Here is a 25831-nt window from a genome sequence, read left to right as displayed (position 1 = left end):
GATTAAGTTTACAGTGGACAACGTGTTTTTCCTTTTCTCTACACAGACAGCTATCTTGCATTGACAATGAGCTATACTGAAGAGGCCTCGCTCTGAAGGAATAAAGAATATCTGTAGTGTGCACACATTCTTGTGCTGAATATTTACATTTGCCTACAAGAGTTTAGACTCCAGTAAATAAGGATTATGCAGTGGATCTGCCCTTACAAAGGTTTGCTTACTGTGTGAAAAAGCTAGCTTCCTCTATTGCTCCCTTTATTGCTGATTTTCTTTTCAGTCCTCAAGAATTCAGAGATAAAACATGTTTTGAACCCTTTTTCGATAAAGTTGCCTCATGCACAATTCACCCTGTATCTCAACCTCTGCATTTTGCTAGTTTGCTCTAATTTATTTAAATGTAAGCGTCTTTCAGCAAAGCTTTGTTCTGTTCTATATTAAAATGATTGCGAAGATATTAAATTTTCAGAATAGTGTATTAGCTCAGACTACAGAATAGGCATTCTAGTAGAAAAATTCTGATTATTCAGCAATGCAACTCATACTTTTAGTGTTCTGCACAGAACAGATGATGTAATCCCAATTGCCTTACTGTTGCAACTATCTGAGCTAGGAGTTGAAGAAAAGGAAGAAGATAAGCAGGAGGAAAGTGTGTCTATCATGATATGTTTTTTTCCAATTATCTTGTTTCATGTTTTAAATAAAATTATCAACTTCAGGAAAGCACTAGTTTTCATTATTTTTTCATGGTTTTGAGAAAACAGAATTCTTTTTTCTTAGTAGATAGCAGGTTTTTGTGGGAGTGTGTTTTGTTTGGTTCAGTCCGGGTCTCCCCTTTGGGTTTCGTATTACTGTACCATCCCAGTTTATACCCTCCTGGTTTCGTGTTCATAACCCTGCTTTCTCTATTGGTCCCCTCCCACACCCCTGCCAATCGCCCCGGCACCCCTCCCAAGCTTCTGGAAAGTTCTGGCAGGGGCGTCGAGTGATTGGTCTTGGGGGGAGGATCCCTCCCTTCCTTTCCCGAGATAGGTTCCCTTGTGTGTCCCTCATCCCGCAGACCGGTCCTTCTCCTTCCCTGATTCAATGCTGTTGTCATCCCTCCCCTGTCGCCACCCCCCATAAAACCCCTGGCAGGGGCGTTCAGAGTTGCTCATTGCTGGGCACCCCCGGGGGGGCGGGGTCCCCTGTTCGGAGACACAATAAACCTTCCGGATTTCATCCACAATTGAGCCTGCCTCCTTCTTCCACCACCTGCCTCTATTGCCGCGGTCCTGTGGAAGGACCCACGAGCCAGACCTCTGGTCTCCCGGATTCCGGAGGCTGGCCCCCGCAGCCTCCTGCGTCCAGAGCTGACCGGGCAAAGTGGGAACTGCTCCAAAAAGGACGCAGAGGCAGGTTTTGAGCATTTAAAAAGTTGCAAAGTGTTTGCAAATTACTGTCTATTCTATGCAATGTAATTTATTCAGCAATTAAAATGCAGTCATTTCCATTATGGGTTCAATATTTGCTCACAATTGCTGCACGTTGATATCAGAAACAATTTGAAATTACACTTTCCTTACCATGGGAAGGTATGGCCTCATTCATATCCCATGCGGAGCACTGCATTAACCACCACTGACACTCTCATTAACTCCTGGATCTTTCGAGCTATATTTGGTATGCTCTGTAGGATCATCTTTCATGCGTACTCTCACCATTCTGTGTAGATACATTCATCTTTTACCTTTCTCCTTTTTCATCATCTCCAAATGATGGGGCTAAATGGAAGCCATTTCAATGAAGAATACAGTTATCACTCCTTAGCACTGCCTCAAGTACCTGAGATTTTCACATGATTTCTGCAATCCTTGGGTGGATACAGAACAGATCTGTTTCCCGGTTCGTACTCCTGCCATTACAGCAGAGAGAGCACTTAATTGCTAAGGTAATTTATTTCCTCACTTTTAGCATATAGCAGAGTATTCCAATCAAATGGTTAGCACCAAAACTGAAATCCTTCCCTAACCTGTTTCAGGCACTATTTTCTGCTTTGAAATCTGTCTTGCATGTGTCCTGCCCAGGGATTCAGAGGTCTGTCAGTTGTTGGTGATGACCCCACTCCAGCACAGGCCAGACCCCTGGGGTGGGAAGACCCTGGAACAGGCTGGACTTGCAGAACCTGCAGCAGCCTCAGGTTCTGTAGCATAGGGAGGGTGTGGGCTTGCTTGGGCTTCTGATCAAAACTGCAGTGCAGCAGCATGGGGAACAAGAGGTGGTCTTACAAGCAGGTCTTTTTCCTAACTTTCTAAGGAAAGAGGTAGTCAAAACAACTTTTGTTAAAACTGTGTGTACTGAGTTTGCATGGCAAGGTTTTGGTTATTGGCATTGGGGTGCTACTACAGTGGTGGCTTCCATGGGAAATCTGCTAGAAGCTTCCCTCATGACAATTGCCTCAGAGCCAATGCCAGCTGGATCCACCACTGGCCAAAGCCAAGCCCATCAGCGACAATGGTAGCGCCTGTGGAATAACATAGTTAAGAGGGGAGAAAAAACCACTTCAATAATTTCATTCAGAAGGAGGAGTGAGAATATGAGAGAAAGACACGAAGGCCAGTGAAGAAGTAGAGGGAGGAGGTGCTGTATCTTGAAAGTAAAGTATAAAAATTGCAATAGTCTGAACTGAGCATGGAAGGAGAAACCCAGCTCCCCGAATGTGAGTCCTGCTGCAAACAGCATCACTCCACACCCCAAACCCACTGTGACTGTGCTGTCCCTGCCCACTCACCCTCCTCTCTGCTCCATTAAATTCAATTTCAGCCTATTAAGCTCAAGAGTAAAGAAGAAGAACTTTAAAGAAAGTTACTTAATATTAATTTGAACTCCAAAGTATTCCAGTAAAGGAAAAAAAATCAATGTTGTTAAGATGTGCAATATTTTACATAATAGGGCTGCAGGAATAATGAAAAAAAGTTCAATATCTTACTTTGAAAACCTGTAAAATCTATTAAATGAACCACTTGGTAAATATATTCATAGCTCTTCCAACCAAGCCCACAAAGTAATGTGTTCAAGATGCTTTAAAATACTGTATACAAAATGTGAGAAAATATATTACATTTATAATTTGATGAACAGTATAATGAGACATCAACAGAAGCTACTGTTCTTCTTGCACATTGAGAGTTATGGTGTATGAATGGGTTGTTACTAATTAGATTTCATGGTTACATGGTTACATGATTACACGGTTAATGTAGAGTTTATCTCCTTTGCATACTACTAAGTGCAACTTCACAACTTCTTGTTTTTCAAGGAATTTAAGAAGGAGAATAGTTATTTAACTTTTTTTGAACTTGATGAACTCTGACATCAAAATAATAAAAAAAATCTTTTAGTAAGCTCTATTTAGAGATGATAAATTTGGCCCATCAAAATTATTAAATTTTATTCTTCCTGCTGCATTTTTTTAAAATTACAACTTGCTCATATGAAAGTTCATATGATTTTAAGATATAAAAGATATTTAAGATAAGGATTGGTTGGATCCTTTGAACTTAATGTGTCAAGACTGCTCTTCTCCATGTTAGATGCTGGGTTTTTTGATAAACTTAGCACCTAGCAAGTGCATTCACCATAGAAATGTATGAGAAATTCAATAGCCAAATTATCCACTAAAACATCCTCGCTACTTTCCATCAGGTTATACCAGGAGAAAATTAGACTTGTCAAGTATAGTGTAATTAATCTTAGACTCAGTGTGGTCAAGGGCAGAAATCACTGAATGTGATCCAAAGAATTCTGTGGTGATGTTTTTCTCATCAACACCTTTCCCAGACCGTTAGAGGTTTCAGAATATCACTTACAACTAGGGAATAATTCCAACTCTTTGAATGATGTATGTAGTGAAACAGTATAGAGTGGGGAAGACAGAATTGTTTCAGTATACTTGAATGAAGTATTCATGGAATCATAGAATCATTTAGGTTGGAAAAGGCCTCTAAGATCGAGTCCAGTTGTGATGGACTCAATTCAGTGGACTAAGGCCTTTTTCTGTGTTACAAATCAGTGGGAAAACAATCCTCATGATTATTCTTGAAAGAGAAAGCAAAATATTTTCCAATATTCTAGTTTTCCACACTACCTACCCATATCATGGAGTAGTTGAGACTGGAATCCCAGCCTGCTGGTTCATTATTTGGCTGGTATTGTACTCTCTAGCACTGGATCTTTGTAATGCCAAGGTTACAAATAAAGATGCCTGAGAAGCAGGTTGTTTTCTATGTAAAATAATTGAGTTACAAAATCACTTAATTTTTTCAATAATAGTTTCAACTTTTAGCAAACAGATATATTTCCCCCCTGGGAGATTAAAACTCAGTACATTAAAAAAATAGTCATGTTACATGTTGGCCAAAAGTGCATCAAGGGGAAAAATCTTTGCTAATGAACCAAACCTATTGAGAGTAGTGTCATGAGACTTCTGAATGCCCATGGGGCATTATTATCAGCAGATGTGAATAAAATGTTTCAGCTGAATATTTTTGACATTCAGGTATTTTAGTTTTGTTGAACAGATGCAATTTTCTGCAGAGGGGAGACACATCATTCTAATTTTTATTTTAGTCAAAATCTATTAAATATGCTTTAAGAAAATATTTTCATGAAGTACTTGTGTATATGCATCTCTTTCTTCTACCCTGCAGCCTACCACAAAACCAAGAATTATTTCATTACCGTTGGATTTGTTTTGCTTACTTGCTCTCAGAGAGACAGCGTGCTTGAGAGAGATCTTTTCAAACAGAATATTCACTTTGATATTAACAAAAATAGTAAGAAAATAGAATAAAAACAAAAATGTAATTGCTTTTGCTGCATGACTGATTGCGTCCACAATACAATTAAGCAGAAGGGAAAAATTACTGCATCTTTGGCAGTAATTCAGGGTGTAGCACAGCACTAGTCCTCAAGAGAACTTAGTTTTCTGCCAAAACTAAAGAAAGTATATTAAAAAAATATCTGATCCCCAGAAAAGGTGATTCAAGCAATTGTTTCTAGGTTTTCAGGCCAGCGCTGCTTAACACCTTTGTCAGCGACAGGAATAGTGGGATAGAGTGCACTCCCAGCAAGTTTCCCAATGACACCAAACTGTGTGGTGCAATTGACATGCTGGAGGTAAGGGATGTCATCCAAAGGGACCTTGACAGGCTTGAGAAATGGTATCTAAGAAATTAATGAGGTTCAACAAGGCCAAGTGCAAGGTCCTACACATGGGTTAGGGCAATCTCAAGTACAAATGACTGACTGGGAGGAGAATGGCTTGAGAACAACCCTGAGGAGAAGGACTTAAGGGTGTTGCCTGATAAGAAGCTCAGCATGACCCAGCAATTCTTGCAGCCCAGAAAGCCAATTGTGTCCTGGGCTGCATCAAAAGCAGCGTGGGCAGCAGGGTGAGGGAGGGGATTCTGCCCCTCTGCTCTGCTCTCATGAGACTCCACCTGGAACACTGCATCCAGCTCTGGGGTCCCAGCACAGGAAGGACATGGACCTGTTGGAGTGAGTGCAGATAAGGACTATGAAACTGATCAGAGGGGTGGAGCATGTCTTCCATGAAGACAGGCTGAGACAGCTGGGCTTATTGAGTGGGGAAGAGACTGCTCCAGGGCCGTCTTATTACCTCCTTCCAATACCTAAAAGGAGCCTGCAAGAAAACTGAGAGGAGTTTTTACAAGGGCATGTAGTGATAGGACATGGGGGAATGGCTTCAAACTGAAAGAGGGCAGATTTATCTTAGATATTAGGAAGAAACACAGTACTTTCAGTGTGTGTGGCACTGGAACAGGTTGTCCAGAGAAGTTGTGGAGGCCCCATCTCTGGAAATATTCAAAGTCAGGTTGGATAGGGTTTTGAGCAACCTGGTGTAGTGGAAGGTATCCCTATCCATAGTGGGGATTCGAATTTGAACTACAGGATCTTTAAGGTCGCTTCCCACCCAAACCATTTTATGATTCCATGATTCTGTGAAGAAAATTAGGCTGCAAATCATAAATCAGTGTCAGACCACAAACACTGAAGTCATCCCTGCCTTGAATTGAAGGGCTTTACTGTTCTGCCTTCAACAGAGGTTTTTCCTGCTAAACCATCATTATATCATGGCACAAAACATTTTTTCTTTAATGTTGTGGAAGAATAGCTTTGACAGATCTAAATATTTAAGAGAAAAGAATGGTATTGGGTTTATAAAAGGGGGAAACTCATCTGTATGATAAAAGAATATCTATATTTTCATGTCTTTATATATATATACAGGTATGTTTACACACATACTTACCCATATATATGTATGTATATATATACACATATAAGGTCATTTCGCTCATGCCAATCTACTGTTGCTCTTTAGGTGGCAACAGTTTTATTCACCTATGAACGCAGTATTACCTAGGTGCAGTCCATAGTAATTTTACTCACAATTTAAAGGTTTTCTAACACATTTTTGAGGCACAAAACAGCATCAGATGATGGTGATATTTTAATGGATTAATGCTGACATTTTTACTTCAGTCAGTTTCCTTTTTTTGACTTGAAATTATGTGATCTGTTTCAGTAGCACATGGTTAAGGTTTGTGCTCTCTGTAAAAGAAGTAATTTTCCTTTTAGTTTTGTTTGCTTTAGATTTGTAGACATTTATAAACAGCGTGATATGTCACTTTAACAAATCTGTTTAATAGTAGTAGTAGCAGTAGTAGTAGTAGAGGAAGGAGAAGTAATAATAATCATAATGATAGTAATTGTAAAGTCTTGCAAAATCTGCTTCCCCCAGGTGGCAGAGGTGAAATCAAATTGGCATTTCTGTATGCTCAGAACAATAAGATTTTTGTGAGTGTTCTGATATCTCTGTTTTCTTATCTTATCCTCTTATCATATCTTATTTTGTTATAAAAATATCAATTTTAAAGCCTTTTTCAGTTACAAGCGAGGAAAACCATGCACTTCTGCAGGTAAAGCCCCAGCTCTGCAACTGTAAGTGCAGTGGAAAAAGTCTGAGACACTGAGTAGAGCAAATATGTAATTACTGCTTGGTTGAAAAACCTTATTTATTTATGGTTAATGCAGGCTTTTAAAGCAAGTGCTTTGTGTGTTCATTTATTTCTCTATCTAATTCACAGTTACTTATAGCAGTCTGGCAGCAGATACTTGAGCAATTTATAAAGGCATTATAACTGGCTCACCTGTTCTGTCCTGTACTTCTTTTGATAAAGGAGAAAATACTAATTCAACCTCAAAAATGTGCCTGTCTTCTATGTTTCCTGACAATGCATGCATCCTTCCAGTAACTGTGTCAGGCTCCGAGACTCTTCTTAATAAGAAAATTACTCATAGCACACTTTTTTCCTAAACTATAATAATAACTAGTATTAAGTCAATTTTTTTTTCAATTCTCTCCACGGATTCAATTGGAGACAAGTTTTGAAAGTATTTTTGCAGTCTGCTGTCTGAGGAGCCACTTTACCATAGCAAGAGAAGAAAGAATGCTGCAGGATCTTTCTTAATCACTCCTCTTAAATACAATGTGAGAGAAATAGAACAAGAATAGAAAATGTATCCAGCTGTCTTCTCTCTGTTCTTTTTTTCTAATATGTGCTTGTTATCCAAAGAAAAAAGTGCCTAAGCTTTGACTGTACCTAAAAAATTCCCAAACAAGTAGTTCTGTATAAAACTTTGTCTCAGTGAAAAAAGAATTCTGATGCAGTTGCCAAATAAGAGAACTCCATTATTAAAATTTTGGCTTTTTTTAAACAATTATATCAATAAGAGATTAGTTGACATTTTATGTTGAGAATTTATACAAAGACATCAGTGATTTGTCTCAAAATTTCAAACAAAAATTTAAGGCAATCATGTCCATGTGGTCCAATACCCTGATGAATCACAAAAGAGAAAAAAGTGACTAGACAAAAAAAATTATGGAGCATGACAGCAGCAGACAAGCTGGGTTAGGAATTAAGCAAATAATCTCACGACATGCTAATTCATAATTTTATCTGCATGCCTGAATATAGGAATGAACTACTGTATGCAAATGTACTTGGGGTCAAACTGAGATGTAAATCTATGTAATTCAGCAAGCAGTAAAGATAGGTATAGATAAGGAATAGATAGGATAGAGGTAGATGGGACGAATAAGGAATGCAACTTCTTGCAATAGATAACACTGAAATATTTCCATGAAATAGTATTTTTATCCTTGCATCTTTTTTCCGCCTCCTTGTCAAATAAAATATACATGGAATTAGAGTTATGATATCTACTTAAAATAATATCCACTAAAAATAACAATGATTTTACATATACTGGTGGGAGGTGACTTGATGAATGTGTGTTTTCCATGTAAAAAGGATAAGCTAATACCACAGAACCAGATTAACAAATACATGTTTTTAACATCAAATTGACTACCTTCTTAAAAAAAAAAAAAAGAAAAGAAGAAAAAAGGAAATTAAACGTTTAAAATGTTTAAATATTTCTTTTTTAATTTGGTTATAGTTTTGTTTGTATTTTAAATAATTAAATCTACTAGCCATCTGCATTGTAACCCTGAATAGCAGGAATTCCCCACTGAAGGCGTATGGAAACATGAGACAGCTGAAAGGACCCTCACAATTTTCAAAACTCGGATGATTTTTTTTATTTCAACATCTACCACAGGTCTCATCCCTAAGGGACTTACATGGTAAATTATCATTAGACAGAGAAAGAAAGAAGCTAACACACCAGCAGAACGTATCGGCAATTTCCACACTGGGACCATGATTTTCTGCAGGATGGAGACAGCATAGAAAAGGCTTACAAACACATTTGTACCAACATAGCACACGGGTACTTCACAGCCCAAACATTCTCAATATGCACACACAAAAACCCTCAGTGAAACCAGCAGCTCAGTGAGATTTAGATCCAAATTTTATCTAAGTCTACTACCTTTTGATCAAGAGTTTTGGTGTGGATCAGTCACTAACACTGCTCAAAACAAGCCTGTGCTTTGGAAGGTTTTTCTAGTAACCAGATATAGGGGAATTTTTTTTTTTTTTTTAAACTCTGGACACATGCATGTTGGTATCCATTCTGGTTTTGCAAAAAGGACCAGATTTTACAATCTGAAAATGAACACAAATCTATTTGGATAACATCTGCACTGCTTGGAGGGCTGGAACACTACAGCAATTAGATCCATGCTCTATTCACTTGCAATTCAGACTACTGTTATAGTTGAGCTAATTTAATGTTTAGTTAAAGGAGAAGACATATTTTTATTTTCCCTTAACGATTAATGCTGTATCGGAAACCATCACATAAACTATTTTACTTTTAAGCAGGTAGCTCTAAAAATATTTTCCATACATAATTTTAAAGTGAAAGAAATTTTGATGGATACTAATTTAATCTGTTTAATATGTGACTGTTTTCATCTATAGTGTGTGTTTTAATTTGACTGATTTTACACAGCTGTCATTCTACAGCCTATAATCTGTATGCATATGATATAAGCATAACCTTTAATGAACAAGATTCACATGCAAAAGTTGCTAATATAATGCTAGCATAGCAGCACCTGCCAACACCTCTACAATTAGAAGACTGTGTCAGCATTTCAATTATAAAGCAACTTCTAATTTAGAGGATCATAACTTGACAGTAAAAATTCTTTCTGTGTTGCAAGTTGACATGCAAGGTCTCAGTTCAAAGCATTTTTATTAATACAGGTTTAAATTGGTTTAGATATTATGAAGTTATAGAAGACTACAGTTAAAAATGAAGACACTCTGTGGATGTTTTTTCACCACCACTGTAGCTCAAATGCTTTGAAAGGGAAATCCACAAACGTTACAGCTGTTTATGGGTAACTAGGATTAGTGACTGCTTTTATTTTCTCTATTAATTTAGCAGTAAGAGCTAAGCTTTAAAGCTCCAAAGTGCTATGTTTCTTCCTGTTGTTTTGGGGATGCTTATTTATCATTAACATTAAGTATAATATATTAATAGCTTAAAATATTTATTTCTGAATGTATCAATTCACTGCTAAAGCAGACCATGGCAGTACATGTGCAAACCTATGGACTAGAGGTCTCTCCATAATGACTTATCATTTACTAATAGCATTTCCATGAATAACAAATTTCCCAAGTGTGTATTGACACAATTGTTCCAGCTGAGAAATTACCATGTACTGTGTCAATAAGCTGCTTATCAGAGTTGCCTATTGCTTTGCACTGACACAGTAACTACTAACTACTGCTCAGATATAGCACTATCTATTGTGGAAAGGAAATAATTTTCAGTTTGTGACAGGGTTAGGATCCACTGAGGGAGATAAATGACAAGGATTTCATTCTATTCTTAGATGGGTGGCTGTAAGAGGCAAAAATGTCAATAACAACTAGATCATTTTTGTGACCTTGCTGAGAATATTCACCTCCACCCTATTTCTAGCACTTTCATGCTGTTTTCAAAGCCCTAAAGGACTGAAAAGCATTGTGAGGAGCTCCTAGAATCCGTCCAACAGTTACATGGAATAGTGTGCAAAGGTTCTCATTGCATTCTTTTGTTGCCTGATAGAAAAGTGCATCTGAGCTTGACAGGGAAAGTAAAGAGAATTACCTCTGAGGAAAGTCAGAATTCTGTGGGCAACCGAAGGTGCTGGAGGAAGGGTAGCATGCAAGCCACAGCAGCAGGGGAAGCTTCTCAGCAGAAGCCAGCAGCCAGCTAGCTCATGGGGCCTGAGCTTCACACAGAGCAGCTTTTCATCTGTGGCACACTACTACACCAATATACAGCAGCTGCTCCATGGCAGAGGACAGGCCAAGGGAACCCACAGCTCCCTGAAAATGCCTGTGCAGTCAAAAAGACAGTTCCTGAAAATGTTTTCCAAGCAACGTGTTAAATCTGTGCACTTCACAACCATGTCAGCCCTCCTGTGGGCAAGGTGGCTCATTCCTTGATGAGAGACACTGCTCCCACAGGTGGAAACCTTTGTGTCATGGTTCCAGCGGCGCTGAAGGGTTGCAAGCAGGGGCAGTAGCTCGCACTGCTGTGCCAGCAGCAGGTCCTGGGGATTTACAGGTCTCCAAATACATTATGGTGTCTTGTACTAGTCCCTTTAAGTTCAAAAACAGTATCTGTAAACACAGTTTGTTACTGGGCATATAATAAGTGGTTTGTAAATGCACTGGAAATTGATTTTAATAAAGTTATCACAAGTAAGGGAAAGCTCGGGGAACAAAGTTATCAAACAAAAGCAAAGTGGATGTACGTGAATAAGATGGGCTTCTTTTATAATCCTTCACCACCATGTACTGCTATCACATCTGAACTGCATTTGGCTGAAATTATGACACCCATACTAATACATTAATCACACATACTCCTGTATCACTCTTCAGTGCTCATTATCTTACTTTTTTTTTTAATTGGAGGCTTTTAATTGGTAGCTGTTTTCTCTATTATTTCTCCAGTGTCTTAAATCTGCCAGAAGTCTAGATATTGCAGGTGCCCCTCACTAATTTAGTGATTCGGTAAAGTCACAATGTTTTCCACCATCTCTTAGAGGTCATAAGTACACACGATAGTTCAGAAGTGTAGGCTGTGATTTGTATTATTTATACACAATTCAGCCAACACCATACCACACACTATTTCTTCTATCGGGTTGTTGTTTCCATTTAGAAGTCTTTGTAACAACAATAAAAAAAAACAAAACAGAAAAAAAGACCTAGTCCTCACATTATATTAAAGAACAATGTTTTACTTCAGTCTTTCCAGAAAAGTACAGTCCTTACTGTCTTAATTAATCTTGACTAAACATAATGGCATGCTAATGGTCAGAAGACATGCTTGAAATAAATTTGAACTATTATAAAATTGTGCAAAGGTGTCCTAATCAAGGCCCCTTCTAATGCATATAATGAAAACCTAAAACATACTATTATTCATTAACTTATGTTTTGGGTCCCTCATTTAAACTCAAAAATTTTTCTACCTTTCTTGCAGATGATGACATTCAAGCCTATCAGCCAGTGATAGCTTATCAGTACTTCATAGAGATTTTCTATCCTGGAAGTTTGGACCTGTATTTTCTACAAACATTAAAATAAATACTAGTTATCTATATAATACATCAGAAAACAACTTTGCAGCACCCTCTAGTGACACATTACCAAATCAGAATGTTCTGGAAAATTAAGTGACCAAGGAGACAGCCTTATTCCTAAGAAAACCACTTTTGACATTATCATGATGGTAACCTTCACTTTCACCATTCCAATTTCATAAGGTAAATTACCAAGACCTTACTTATCCAAGGCACTTATAAACAAAAATGCATTTTCTTGACCTTAAATCATTCCAGTAAAGGAACTGGATTTATTTTGTGTTTGAAACCACTCTAGTAATACAAAATCAATTTTTTTTATATCTGTTAAGAAGCTAAATTGACACCTGCAGAATTCCTAAATCCCTTTTATTCCTTGTGACTTAGATCAGTCATTGTTCAGTGCTTCCTGTGTCAGTGTGTTCCTACAGCATGAAGATATGACAGCAGACACCTGACAGCTGAAAGATCTGCTTCACTGAATGGAAGTATTTGAGCATGACTTTTGGGGTTTAGTATAATTTCGCTCCTAAACATTTAAAATCAGCTAGAGATAAACTCATATCCAAAGCTTATAAATATTTTTTCTCCCTTTAAAACCACCATAGCCCAGGTGCTAATACAAAACCATGAATGTGTATGAAAATTAGGCTTTATCACAGATTTATATCCAATATTGTGGTAACCCAGTTTAGGAAACAGGAATCACAGATTTATATCCAATATTGTGGTAACCCAGTTTAGGAAACAGGACACTTCTTAATAAAGGACAAATATTTTTAGCAAGGTACTGGTGGGTTTTGGTGGGTTTGTTCCTGCATTAATGTCTGTGTTGCTATGAATGGAAATTATGCATGTGACAGACTCATCTGTTTAAAAGGACAGCTCTTGATTTACCATATTGTGCAATTCAAAGTTTGGCTTATGGGGTTTTGCATTTTTTTTCTCTCCAAGAAAACAGCATATACCTCTAATAAATTAATAATGAGCTTATTTTTTTTAATGTGATTTTATGCCTTCAGAATTAAACTGCTTAGAAACATTGACATAGAACTTCTCGTTCTGTTAAGTGATGTTTTGCCATGTGGGGTATGACACTTTCTTTCCTAAATCTGGATATATAATTCCCAAAGAGGTATAATGGTGTAATTTAAGTATTGGATCTAGCAGAAATCTTAAGGAGTTGTTTTGAGTTGTTTTGAGTTGTTTTGCTACATTTAGAAGTGTGCCATTTTAGCTTGCAGGGGAAAGCTAGCAATGCAGGTTTCTCAGAAAAAGAAACATTACTACCTTCTTTCATTCTCTCTCCTCTCTCCTCTAAAATAAGGGTTGCCATACTGTTATATACACAGATAAAAGTGACAATATAGAATAAGGACAACTTACTTTGTGTTGCTATACACTGTGTAGGTACACACCTAAGATCCTCCTGTCTTCTTTCATCTATTAATAAATACTGAATAAGATCATCTGTCCTTTCCCTTTTCCAATTTGATAACAAAATAATTTTAAGAAAGATTTTCTTTTTAAAGGTTTCTTGAATTCAGCATTTCTTGCATGACGTATTGTTTACATGTATCTCATATATTATTTACATAAACAATTATCAGGTAGAACAATGAATCATAGACCTTAGAAAAAATGTTTTATTTGTTATCTCCTGCACCCTCACATACAGTTTGAAACCATGTGCAGTATTTATTGCTGGTATGTGTTTTCAAAGTATCCAGACATAAATGATATGTACAGAAAATTATTATCCCTTCTTTAAACATAAACAGCTATGGTCTGAAACATTAGAGTTGTGCAGCAAATTTGCAGAAAAAAAATTATAAAAAGAGCATTTCATACAATAGCAAAAGAGTTTATAGTACTATATACTATATAGTTAACTGTAACTTCCTTGAGGAAAGATGGTTAAAAATAAAAAGGCATCAAAGCATTATTTTTAATATATTTATCAAGAGAATAGAAAATAATGGTATGCAGTATATATACATGTAGCAGCAGTGGAGATGTCTCTTCAAGAAAAAGAACCACTATTTTTTCCAACAGATTATATTTTCCCTTTGAAGACCTAGAAATAAAGTAAAAGACCCACTTAAATCTCTTCCATTTCAGGTTTTGCTGCAAGTACTATGCATTGACAGTGCTAGAGACTGGTTTCTGTACCCAAACTTGAACTTAAGGGCACTTATCATGTAAAATAAAGTGATTGCTATAAAAACTATGTTATGGAAACAGCAGTAAAAAGTGTATGACTATCAACTGTAAGTGTCTAATACAAGTCTCTGTTTCCTTTATGGCCCAGTATGAGTGGTGTCTTTCATGACCATACCAGATCACTACACATCTCTGCTTATTTTATAGTTGACTCAGACTAAAATTCTTCTTTGCTTTTCCTATTCTACAGCTCTCTCTCGAGTGAGTTCAGCTAACTCCAAAAGATGTGAATTCACGACCTAGAATAAGCCACTACGGAATCAGTCACATCATATCGGTAGGAATGAAATCTTTAAAATTCTTTAATATACTGACAGACATAGTGCCTTACCTACTCTTTAGAATCAGTATATCACCACTTGTTTGTGTGATAAAAATTCTCACTTCTGATAATTCACCTCAGAAAGATTCTTTGCATCCATCTGCAGCTAAAACCAGATGTAGAAAGAAAGGCATCCTATTCTATCTTTGTCATTAATTTCTTCCTCCATTAAAAGTATAGTTTTTCTAGACATTTCAATAAATTTATTGAGATGTTGGATGTTGTTTTTGTTTAACTTACCTAAAGAACTCTGAATAATTTTATAGGCAAGCATAGATTTAAATTTCATTTTAAGTGCCTCATCTGCAAAGAGTTCAGGGAATGTCAGTTCATTCCATCTCAGAATTTTGCAAAGATCAGATCTCCTCAAAGATCATATGAAAGATCATATAAATTCCTTTGCTCCCATTTAAGAATGCAAGAGAAAGTGTACCTTTTTGCATTAATTCAATGCTAATTCATTACCCCAGATTCATTGACTCTTTCATTGCAATGCAAATGTCATGTCAAGACTGTATTTTTTGCTGCTTTGAAAAGGATAAACCCAAATTTTATTTTCACAGAAGAGAATATTGAGAGAGAAATATTTGCTTCATGTTAAAACTGTATGTGGGTTTTTAGTAGCCAGAGGTAGGATTTAATAAATTATAAAGAAGAAGAAATACAACACATTTCATTCAATTTCACTTCATTTCCACCTTTGAAGAACTTACAGAAATCAATATACAAAAAAATAGTGATAATGTCTGACCAATTTTTTTCTTTCTGCCTAATAATTCAGTGAGTATTTTGTTGTTACTTGGGGTTGTGTCATTCCCAAGCACACAGATAGCTTTCTAAATTTCTTTGGAGTTTGGCATTCTAAAGAAAGCTTTACATCATGGCTGATATTCTCTATTCAATAAAGTACTACTTTTACACACTGATCTAAAATTCTTAATACTCACCTACTGTGCCACACTTTCAGGAAATGCAGAAATGCTGTATTCTGTGTTGTGTTACAAGTCATACATGTGCTATCATTTTCTTCAGCATGAATTTGTTGTTTGGGACATGATCTGACATATGAAAATGTTTTCAGTTGTCTATAATAGAAATGAAGCCACTGGGAACCACTGACCTGTCACCCTCACCTCTGTCACTGGAAAAATCATGGAACAGAAGAACCTGTGCTAAGACCCATGAGGGACAGGGAGGTGATTCAAGACATCCAGCATGGCTTCATCAAAGGCAAGTTCTGCCTGACCAACCTAGTGGCCTTCTACAATGGAATGATTACATCATTGGACAGGGAAAGGGCTACAGATGTCATCTACCCAAAGTCTGTAAGAGTTTTCACATAGTCACAGTCTCTCCAAACTGGAGAGAGAGAGATTTGATGGGTGAATAAGGAATTGGTAGGATAGCAGCATCCAGAAGGTAGTGGTTGATGGCTCAATGTCCCGATGAATACTGGTGACAAATGATGTCCCTCAGGAGTCTGTACGGTGCTATTCAATTAATGCTATTCAATTAATCAGTGACATAGACAAGGCGACAATGGATCCCCTACTACTTTACAAATGACACCACACTGAGTGGTGCAGTTGACACACCTGAGGGATGGGATGCCATCCAGAAGAACCTGGACAAGCTCAAGAAGGGAACCCCTGGGAATCCTATAAGGTTTAACCAAGTGCAGGGTCCTGCACAAAGGTCAGGTCAACCTCCAATACCAACACAGGCTGGGGGATGAACAGATCAAGAGCAGCCCTTGGGGGTGCTGGGGGAGGAGAGGATGGACATGACCTGGCAGTGTGATCTTGCAGCCCAGAAAGCCAGTTGTGTCCTGGGCTGCAGCAAAAGCAGTGTGGCCAGCAGGGTGAGGGAGGGGATTCTCTCTCTCTATTCTGCTCTCATTAGACCCCACCTGGAGTGCAGTGTCCAGCTCTTGAGATCCTCAGCATAGGAAGGACACAGACCTAGTTTAGTTTCTAACTTAAGATTTGTTCCCTACTTTGCATAGTGGTCAGTCAAACATTTTTAATGATCTTTGAAAATCTCTACTTTACTTATTTCAGTGGTTAATAATTTTTTTTATTTTATTTTCCCTTTTCATGAGCTCAATATATATTCTTGATATAGTGAGTTTTGTGCCACTTCTCTTTTACTCTCATATCACAGATTAGGTCAATGGTAGAAGTTGTCAATAGTAGCAAATAATGTAATACCACTTCTGATAAAGTTCTTTCCCATTTCAAGCTTTGTAGCATCTCCCTCCTCCTGTATAAAACCACTGGGATTATTTCTAAAGATAAAAAATTCACACTGTTTTAAAAAGGAGTAGAAGTACAAAGATTTATTTTCTGCTTTTATTTTTGTATAAAATTTGTGACAATATCATACCCAACCACTTGCTGAACCCTGTTGGATATTCTATAACCAAACATGAATGTATAGACATTTAAAGCATTTTTAAAAATAGATGGTATGCTTGTTTGTATGAAGGTTTTACTGAACTCACAGAGGCGTTATTCTTGGCATAAATGCACTTAATTTACCCTTGGGTATCTAACTCTGGCAGGAATTCAGACATAAGGAAAGCACTGTTTAATGCATTCCCAATGAATATCATAATGGTTTTTTGCCATAACCATGCAGAAAATGTTGCTTATCACCTGCCTTGTAGTGTAAACCCCTCAGGTCCCCAGTATATCATGTCTTGTAATTTACATACTATCATTACAGTACATGTCTTAGAAAAAGCAAAATATATGATGGGCATATGTTCCTTTACCATTTCTTAGTGGTTACACTTCCAAAGAGCAAAAGCCATGCTGAGCAAAAGCAATGAATTTCAGAGAACAATAAAACAAAGTATGGAAAAATGGATTTGGACCACCAAAAAAATCCTGAAAATGCTCCGACTGGGTTCTGTACAGTTCAGAAAAGAAAAGGAACATAGGCCTTCATATTTGATATGGGTGACATTCCAACAGACAGGTATGGGTGACATTGTAGTGGGTGTCTCCCACAGGCCACCAGATCAGCAAGAACAAGTGGATAAGGCCTTCCTGCAAGTTTGCTTATGCTACAAAACTGGGAAGAATGATTGATAAACCATTGTGCTGCCCTCAAGGGAGACCTAACCAGGCTGAAGAAATGAGCTGACAGGGAAATTTCCAAGGGAAAATGCAAATTTCTGCAGCTGGGGAGGAACACCTCCATGCACCAGTATATATGCTGGGAATTACCCAGCTGGAAAGAAGTTTTGCAGAAAAGAACATGGGTGTGCTGATGGACACCAAGCTGAACAGGAGCTGGTACTATACCTTTGAAGTAAAGAAGGCTAAAGGTATTGCGGGCTGCTTTAGGAGACATGTTGCCAGTAGATCGAGAAAGGTGAATCTTCACCTGTGCTTAGCATTGGTGAGGCCACACCCAGAGTGTTCCACAGTTTTGGGTTCCTCAGTACATGACAGGCTTGGACAAACTGGAGTCTGGCAAAAGGCGACAAAGACCATGAGGGGACTGGTCTAATGGGAAAAGACTGAGAGAACTGAGACTGTTCAGCCTGGAGATGAGAAGGCTCAGGGGGTTCTCATTATGTATATAAATCTCTTGATGGAAAGGTATAAGGAAGACAGGTTCTTTTCAGCGTGCTCAGTGACAGGACCAGAGGTAATGGGTGCACACTAAAACACAGGAGGTTCCCTCTGAACATTAGCAAACACTTTCACAATGTAAGGGTGACCAAGGCCTGGCACAGATTGCCCAGGGAAGTTGTGGAGTATCCATCCCTGGAGGTATTTAAAATCCAGATGGACATGGTCCAGGGCAACCAGCTCTGGGGGAACCTGTTTTAGCAGGGGAATTGGATGAAATGACCTCCAGATACCCTCTCCATTCTTGACCATTCTGTAGTTCTCTGTATGATCACTGAAGACAGGCACAAGTCCTTCAGTGAACCTAAGCCCCTATTAAAATATATATCAGTCAACTGTTAGTGTGAGTGATCAAAATTCAAACTACAACATCTTGTTAATGACACACAAAAAAAATAACACTGGACAGATTGTAGTATTGGATAAGCCTGCCATTTATCTAGAATAGAGTATATTACTTCAAGGTGATAATAAGACAAAAAAAACCTGTGCAAAATATATACTCACCCATCCTATGTAAAATACACAATTCCTTAACTTCCCCTACCTGTTGATGAATAATAGAGAAAGAGAAATATCTAAAAGATAGAATTCTTTGAAGTGAAAACTGATGATAATATAAATTGCAATTAAAGGTACTGAACATTTAAATTACTGAAAAAAACCTTTCATAATAGAAAATATGAATGCAATGTTTTCTTGATTTTTTAATGTCAGCAAGATTTTACTAAGTTTTATGCTTTTTTTGTTTCACCCATGGTCTCATTTATGGACCAGGAACTCAGCACCCAAGGGTTTTTTCAAACTTGCATGTAAAGTCCCAGAGACCCTAAATTCTTTTTCTTGTATTTGCTCTTGTTCAAAGTTCCATATTATGCTAGTTTAGAAATATACATACTCAGGATTTTCTCATGAGTTATTTTTATTGTCATCATCTCTGGTAACCTAGAAATTGAATTAAAGTCTGCAGAGAGTTTTGCTTCACCTTTCTTAGTTCACTGTGTGTTTTGGCTGACTTGTATTTTTATCTGCATCAAAGGGAGAGAAAAAGAAGAAACATGCTCTTACTGCTTCCATATAACTCATGCATAAGGAAAGGAAATACTTGAATAACAAGCATTTACAGCATCCTATTCTTCCACTGAATTGTAACTGATGCCTCCCCAAAGACTCTTCAGTGTGGTCTGATTTAAAATGTACTTTGAAGCAGCTTCAAGCTTGTCTTGAACTAATTATCAAGTAACAACACACTACCATACTTGACAAGTTGCACCAATTCTAAGTAAACTAAGTTTGACTCTCCTGTTTTGTTTTGCATTTTGATGCTAAAACTAATCCTGACCTTAAGGTCAGGAATAAATCTCATGTCCGACAGCTTGCTGAAGCAGCTTCTGGAAAGACACCCAGTCATTTATCATCTTCATAATTGATAATATCTCCTGTGAAACAATATCAATTAAAGGCAAGGAAATAAAATAGTGCAGTGAGAAAGCCTTTTAGCATTTCAGCTTAATTAAGAAATGAGGAGGAAAATACTAAGGCAAAGTCTGAATCATTTGTCTGTACTTACAGAAAGGTGAATTACAGCCTTTTAAAATGCAAAGATCTGTTTAGCACTGATGAGAGTCAGATTAGCATGCCTATTGGTTTTAGTGGGGTTGCTACATGAAGCAAGGTTTCACTCAGGAAGAACGATGGTTGCTAGCAACACACACCCAGTAAGGGCTGTAAACAAGTATGACTTGTGCCTTATTCTCTCTGCTGTATGATCACGTCTCATAGATCTTCCTTCTGGATAAATCCTATGGGATTTATCTTTTGGTGTTTGTCAGGAATATCCTTCTTATTTTCTTCCCGAAGTTGCTTTCTCTTCTGTTTGCAAACAGCAGAATAATTCTGTTTCCCTTAAAGAAGCACCTTTTTTCATGAAGTTATCCACTTATTATTTGACTGACATAAGGTTTATTCACAGACTTTGAGGTCTGGGATTTCAGGTACTGGATTCTAGGGCGCTAGAAATAATTACAGGCCAATTCAAAGTTGTGCTCCAGTCAAACACATGAAACCAGGTGTTTCATAGCTACTTCAGCAGTTTTATCATATCCGTAAAATACTAAAGCTGACTTTCATGCAGTTCAAGCACTCAAATGCATTTTAATCTTTACTTTTTTTCACAGTATATAATATACAAAAGTGTAAGGTGTCGTTTAACAATTTGTCTCTTAAACCTTATTCTTTATGAGGAAGTTACTAGATTTCTGCCAACTTATTATTTTTTAAATGAATGTAATATAACACAGAAAGAGCACAAAAGTATTTGAAGTTCCTAGCATGCTTAAGATGCTGAGTCAGACCATACTGATCTAGGGCTTACAAAACTGGGTGAAGAGATGGTCCCAACTACTTTCAACACAGGAGAACATTAGAAATTTTAAACAACAGATGAAAATTCACGCTTTCTAGGCTTGTCCTTCCATTGCTGCTGAAGAAACATTACCAGAAAGTAGACAGAGTGTTTCTTTAGCTATTTGCTTTAATAAAATGTACCTGCGAGATTGCATTTCCCTAATTCTCAAAGCTGGCATTAAAATGGATTTAGCTAGCCAGCTGGAGATTTAAAAGTAGCCTTTCAAGTTCACCTTTAAGAAGCTATATTAGCTTTGCCTACTAGCCTGTTTAGTAATGCAGCATACAGCATACCTGGCTTTAGACAGGACTAGAGATCAAATCTAACCTCATAAATCTCCCAGTTCATGGCTACAGGAAGCTGTCAAAAACTAGATGTTGTTTCATTCTCCAGGGGCTGGTGTACTGCTCTGGATCTCTCTTAAGTGCCCTCTAGCAGTTGATCACCAAAATGTGTAATAGCCTTGGGAAGGACTACACTACCCTTTTGACCCCAGAGGTAATATTTTGATAGGGCTTGACCTTAATAAGACTGCCAGCATAAAAGCCTAACAGTAAGAGCAAAGGAAAACCTTTTCTGAATAGCAAATAGCTGAAGAAAACATTTCCTGCACACTCCATAAATTATTACATTTACCTCTGGCAAGTACATTTAGAGAAAATCGTGTTCTGAATCACATTTTGGAACACTCAGATTCAACACCAGTTTCTAACCCAAAAAGACTAGCTTTCAAACAAATGCTGGGCAAAATTTTATCACTTTCATTCAATTTGATCTTTATTTGACCAACAAATCCTACTGAATAATAACGTCTGGATTTCTCCCCCTTTCTTTTACGTTTATTCTACTGTTTAACTAATTTCATTAGTTAAAGGATAAGGATTTCAGATGTCTTAGGATGACGGAGTGTTGGGGGGGAATTCACAGGGCAGGAGGCAGGAAGGGAGGTTGCATCATAATGAAAGAGAAAACCCCTCGTCAGTTTTTCTGACAATAGATTCTGAATCAGTATTTGTAACCCTTGACCATTTTTAACCTCACTTGACCACTACAAATAAAATTTGACAAATTGCTTTCTTCTTCCATTCCCTCTACAGCCATGTGTCACAGGTGATATATTCTTTCCTTTGAGCTTTACCACTAATACGGTTCCCTGCTGTACCTTGTGGGAAAGTGGTGTCATTTGGGCCACTGGGTCCATAATGAGCTTAATTTCTGCAGGATGCCAGAGAAGTTAAATGGTTTACATAGTGTGAAGAAACAATTAGGCTGCCTAGAAGCTACCTGATGCATAGCAAAATAATAGGCAAAAGGAGGACAGAAGCTTCAGAATGAGGTAGATTTGCTGTCCAGACAAGCAATGTGGAGTGGCTACAGTGATGATGAAGGGCACATTGACACATAATTTGACGGTAGCAAAACTTTTTCAACAATGACACTGCCATGCTACTTCTTCGATGCCAATTTTTGTCAATATCACTGTAGTCTTAAAGCATTTGCATGTTTATAAGTATGTATTTCTTCATGCAGATTTACTTCATTTTGTTCTGTAAACTAAATGTAGATTTCACTCTAGATGGAAAAGTTCAGGGAAATTTCTCAGACTTTGAAACCTGTGGGGAACATAGCTTAAGAGCCTCTGTCCTTGAAAACAACTAAGCCACTTTCTGAAATTTCTATTGCTTATTTAAAGATAATAGTTTCTTCTTTCGCTAAAAGCTATGATGCAAAAACCACAAAGATGAGCTCCCACTACTTTCACAACTTCTGAGAGTGTTCTTATAAGTTCCATATAAACTTATATAACTGGTAGAAGTGGAATCTAGATTTTGAAGAATTTCTACTTGTTAAAAGCTCCAAAATTATTTTAGGAGGCTGAATATATTTTCTCCTCACTGAAAAAACAATGCAGTGTGTAAATTGTTTATGGATTACATTAAAGCTCGTAAATTAATTCTGCTAATTTTTCATGTCAAAGAATATTCAGACCATGTCATGCATATTTACATGTGACCCTTTAGATAAGAATTGTGTTTGTTCTGCTTATTGCTCATGAAAATTATAAGCAAAAGAATGGTGAGATGTCTGCATAATCCTTTTTGTGATTGAAGTGTAAATCTAGCTTTTCAGAGTTTTTATTGATTCCAGTTCTATAATATGTGAGTGTTTCCCAGGCTAATTAGATTAGCATAGTAAGCCCCTAATGGAATCTTTAGCTCTGCTCGCTCAGTCATTTTGTGAAACTAATTGGGGAAGGTTTGTTTGTTTATGTTTTCAGGGAAAATGGTAGCCATTATTCTGAATGTCATTCTAATTATGGAGGAAAAATTTTGTCAGGATATATCGAGGTGTGGGCAGACTTGGAATTATTCTAGTCTTCCTTGAAAATTCATTGTACACCAAGATCTTTCTGCATCTACTATTCAATTGGCATAAATATATCTCCTCTGTACTGTGAACTGAGTTATCAACAATGAAAATAAAATGATTCCTAATAAAGCGTCAGAAAGAAAAGTTAGAAGTCATTTGTAACCTAATTTCTAGTACAGAATCAGGCTTTGCCTATGGCAACCTACACCTGTGAGAACAGAGCCTTGAGACAGTAAGAAAACAATGTACAGCTTCCCCTTTCTAATAATAGTGACGGCATTCTAGAACATGGATCATTGTGCAGAGATCCTCATCAGGCACAAAGAATATTTTGGAAAACATTAGAGTCATGAAAGAGGTTATTTATCACATTGTTCAATAAGAAGAAAAAGTAACGAAACCTAGTTTCACACGTTTGTACACCTGCAGTCCCAGTGCTTCATCGTGAAATGTTCATCTGAGGAGAAATAGTTCTGAAAGGCTCATTATGGACAGAAATCTGTCTACTACCAAATGGAAGATATGAGGCTGAGTTCTTCCTACTTTTTTTCTTGTTAGGTGTCCTAATTTAATTTTCTTATGCATACCTAAAAAATATTTTATTGCCCATAATGGTCTTCTTGCTGCATTTTCAAATCTGGCTGAAAATAATGAAAGGGCTTACAAGTAGTTCTGGAGAAAACTGTTTGACAGGTAAGGAAGAAGGCAAATTGGAATGGACAAAATTCATACAAATAGATAACATAATTGCATAAGACGTATTTTCATAGGAAATCACACGTACACAAAAAAATCTATTCCTACTCAAAGCTAATGCTGTCTCATCATCCAAGCTTGATAACAAAGCAACTACTGAAGTTCTGCATCTCTGATGAAAAGGAGCTGCCACTTCCAGTGGAAGTATGTGACGCCGCTTTGGAGAGTTCAAGTTAAAGTGTGTGTGAGACACCTGCTCTTCACAGAAGAATTTTGCCTGAAACATACTAGCAATTTAGTGCAGATAATGGCAGCTAAAATCACTGATATATATGACATAATCCTTTACAAATAAAAAAAAAATATATATTTTAAAGTGCTATGAGTACTGTTCAAATGCAGATGGACAGCAAATGGAATAGCTTGCTGTATCTCTAAAACCAGTCAGTAACAGGTGCTTCCTATACAGCACATTTGAAGGTGTCTGAGAAGATGGGTGTAATTATTTTACGGTTTAGAGAACTAAAACACTGAGAAATTAAATGGCCTAGGTGGTGACCATCTGAAGAGCCAGCATGTCCTCCTGGAAGGACTGCGTGTTTAGCAACATGGGGTTATCGCTAACCTGGGCTCCACGGCTTCTGTGCTGGAGCGCGAGGTGCTGTGACCTTCCAAGAGCATCTCATTAGTGAAGCCGCTCAGCAGGGCAGCCACACACACACACATGCACGCACAAACGCACAGACAGCTTCAGTAATTTGGGTCAACGGCAAAGAGGCAGGAAGGGTCTCTGCATAGAGTTCTACAGACAGAGGTTTATTGCAGCCACGCCATGAAGAAGTCCAGGGACAAAGGAAAAAGACAATGCAGGGTCCAGGTTTAAGTACGGAAGCAGGGAGAGCATCAGGGACCAATGATCTGAGGGCATGAGGGCAGTACACAGGCAGGACTAGGGAATGGGAGCCAATGGGGAAGCCCTGGGGGAGTGGCAAGGGGCAAGGGCCAATGGGGGAACTTGGAGTGCCGAAATTTCTAGGGCAGAGACACATAAGGTAGCAAGGGGGCAGAGAGGCCAAGGGCCAACCAGGGATGCAGAACTGGGGTACATTAACATAGCAACGCAAAGCAGCCTGGGGGAAGCTTTTTCTGTTCACCCTAACCTGACAGAAGTCTCTGGTACTAGGGACTGTCTTACTCAACAACTCTGTTTTTTGCACCACAGGCTAACTGGCCACCACATGGGGTGACTAAAGTGTGTAATATTATCGACTAAACAAGAAAGATCAAAGATACCTTCTTCACTGTGGGAAAGATCAGAGGCAGCATCTGTGGGAGTTTTGACCACGTCATAAGCATAGGGAAAAAACATCCAAAATACCGGTCTCTGCCACGCACCTGACCTGCAGAGCCCCATGGAGATGCCTGTGTTAGGCCTGTGAATAACCTGATGAGACAAATAGTAGCCAGTGATACAGGAGAGAAGTAACAAAGCCTATTCCCTGGGATCAGGAATGTATCTTTGCATATGCTCCAGCATGTGCACGCCTTCATGTCTAGAGATCAGGGTGTAAAACCTCATATATGGATGTGAAAGCAACAAACATTGTGTAAGCCCTCCCTTGCCCTGATAAGGGATTCCGCCATGTTCCCATTGCCCTTACCTGTTGCTGTTGTGAATGATATTCATTGTTGCAGTGGGGATCCTGCAACACGCATATATCAAACCAGGAGTCCCGTGGAAAGGAAATCTATATGGACAGACAGATTCTTGATAGCTGTTTCAGAGATGTTTATTTCCCCAGCCGCCTGGCCGGGGCTGTGCTCAGGAACTGTTCCAGTCACGGGACCAAGGGTCCTTCTGCCCGCGCAGGGAACACAAACCAACCAATGGGAACGAGGCTGAGCAGGGGCAGGGAAACCCCGTGTCTGTGCCCTCAGGGCCCCTCTCCCAGGGCTACATGGCAGGGGAGGGACCCCAACACCTCACCCGTTTTATTTTAATAAAAGGAGAATGAAAACAACTGGATAAACATAACAAGAAC

At 38.1% G+C, this 25831-nt stretch overlaps 1 long non-coding RNA gene across 1 annotated transcript; it reads left to right on the top strand.

Annotated features, from left to right (window-relative positions):
* Positions 1-1174: 1174 nt before the first annotated feature.
* Positions 1175-23222, top strand: LOC108445488. The gene is made up of 3 exons (XR_001860366.1): positions 1175-1927; positions 14541-14627; positions 15754-23222. It is a non-coding gene; the product is annotated as an uncharacterized LOC108445488 (long non-coding RNA).
* The last annotated feature ends 2609 nt before the right edge of the window (positions 23223-25831 follow it).

Source organism: Corvus brachyrhynchos, unplaced genomic scaffold (assembly GCF_000691975.1).
Source record: "Corvus brachyrhynchos isolate BGI_N302 unplaced genomic scaffold, ASM69197v1 scaffold331, whole genome shotgun sequence".
Lineage (NCBI taxonomy): Eukaryota > Metazoa > Chordata > Aves > Passeriformes > Corvidae > Corvus > Corvus brachyrhynchos.
The sequence above is the reverse complement of the archived record's forward strand: the minus strand, read 5'-3'. Positions and strand labels throughout refer to the sequence as shown.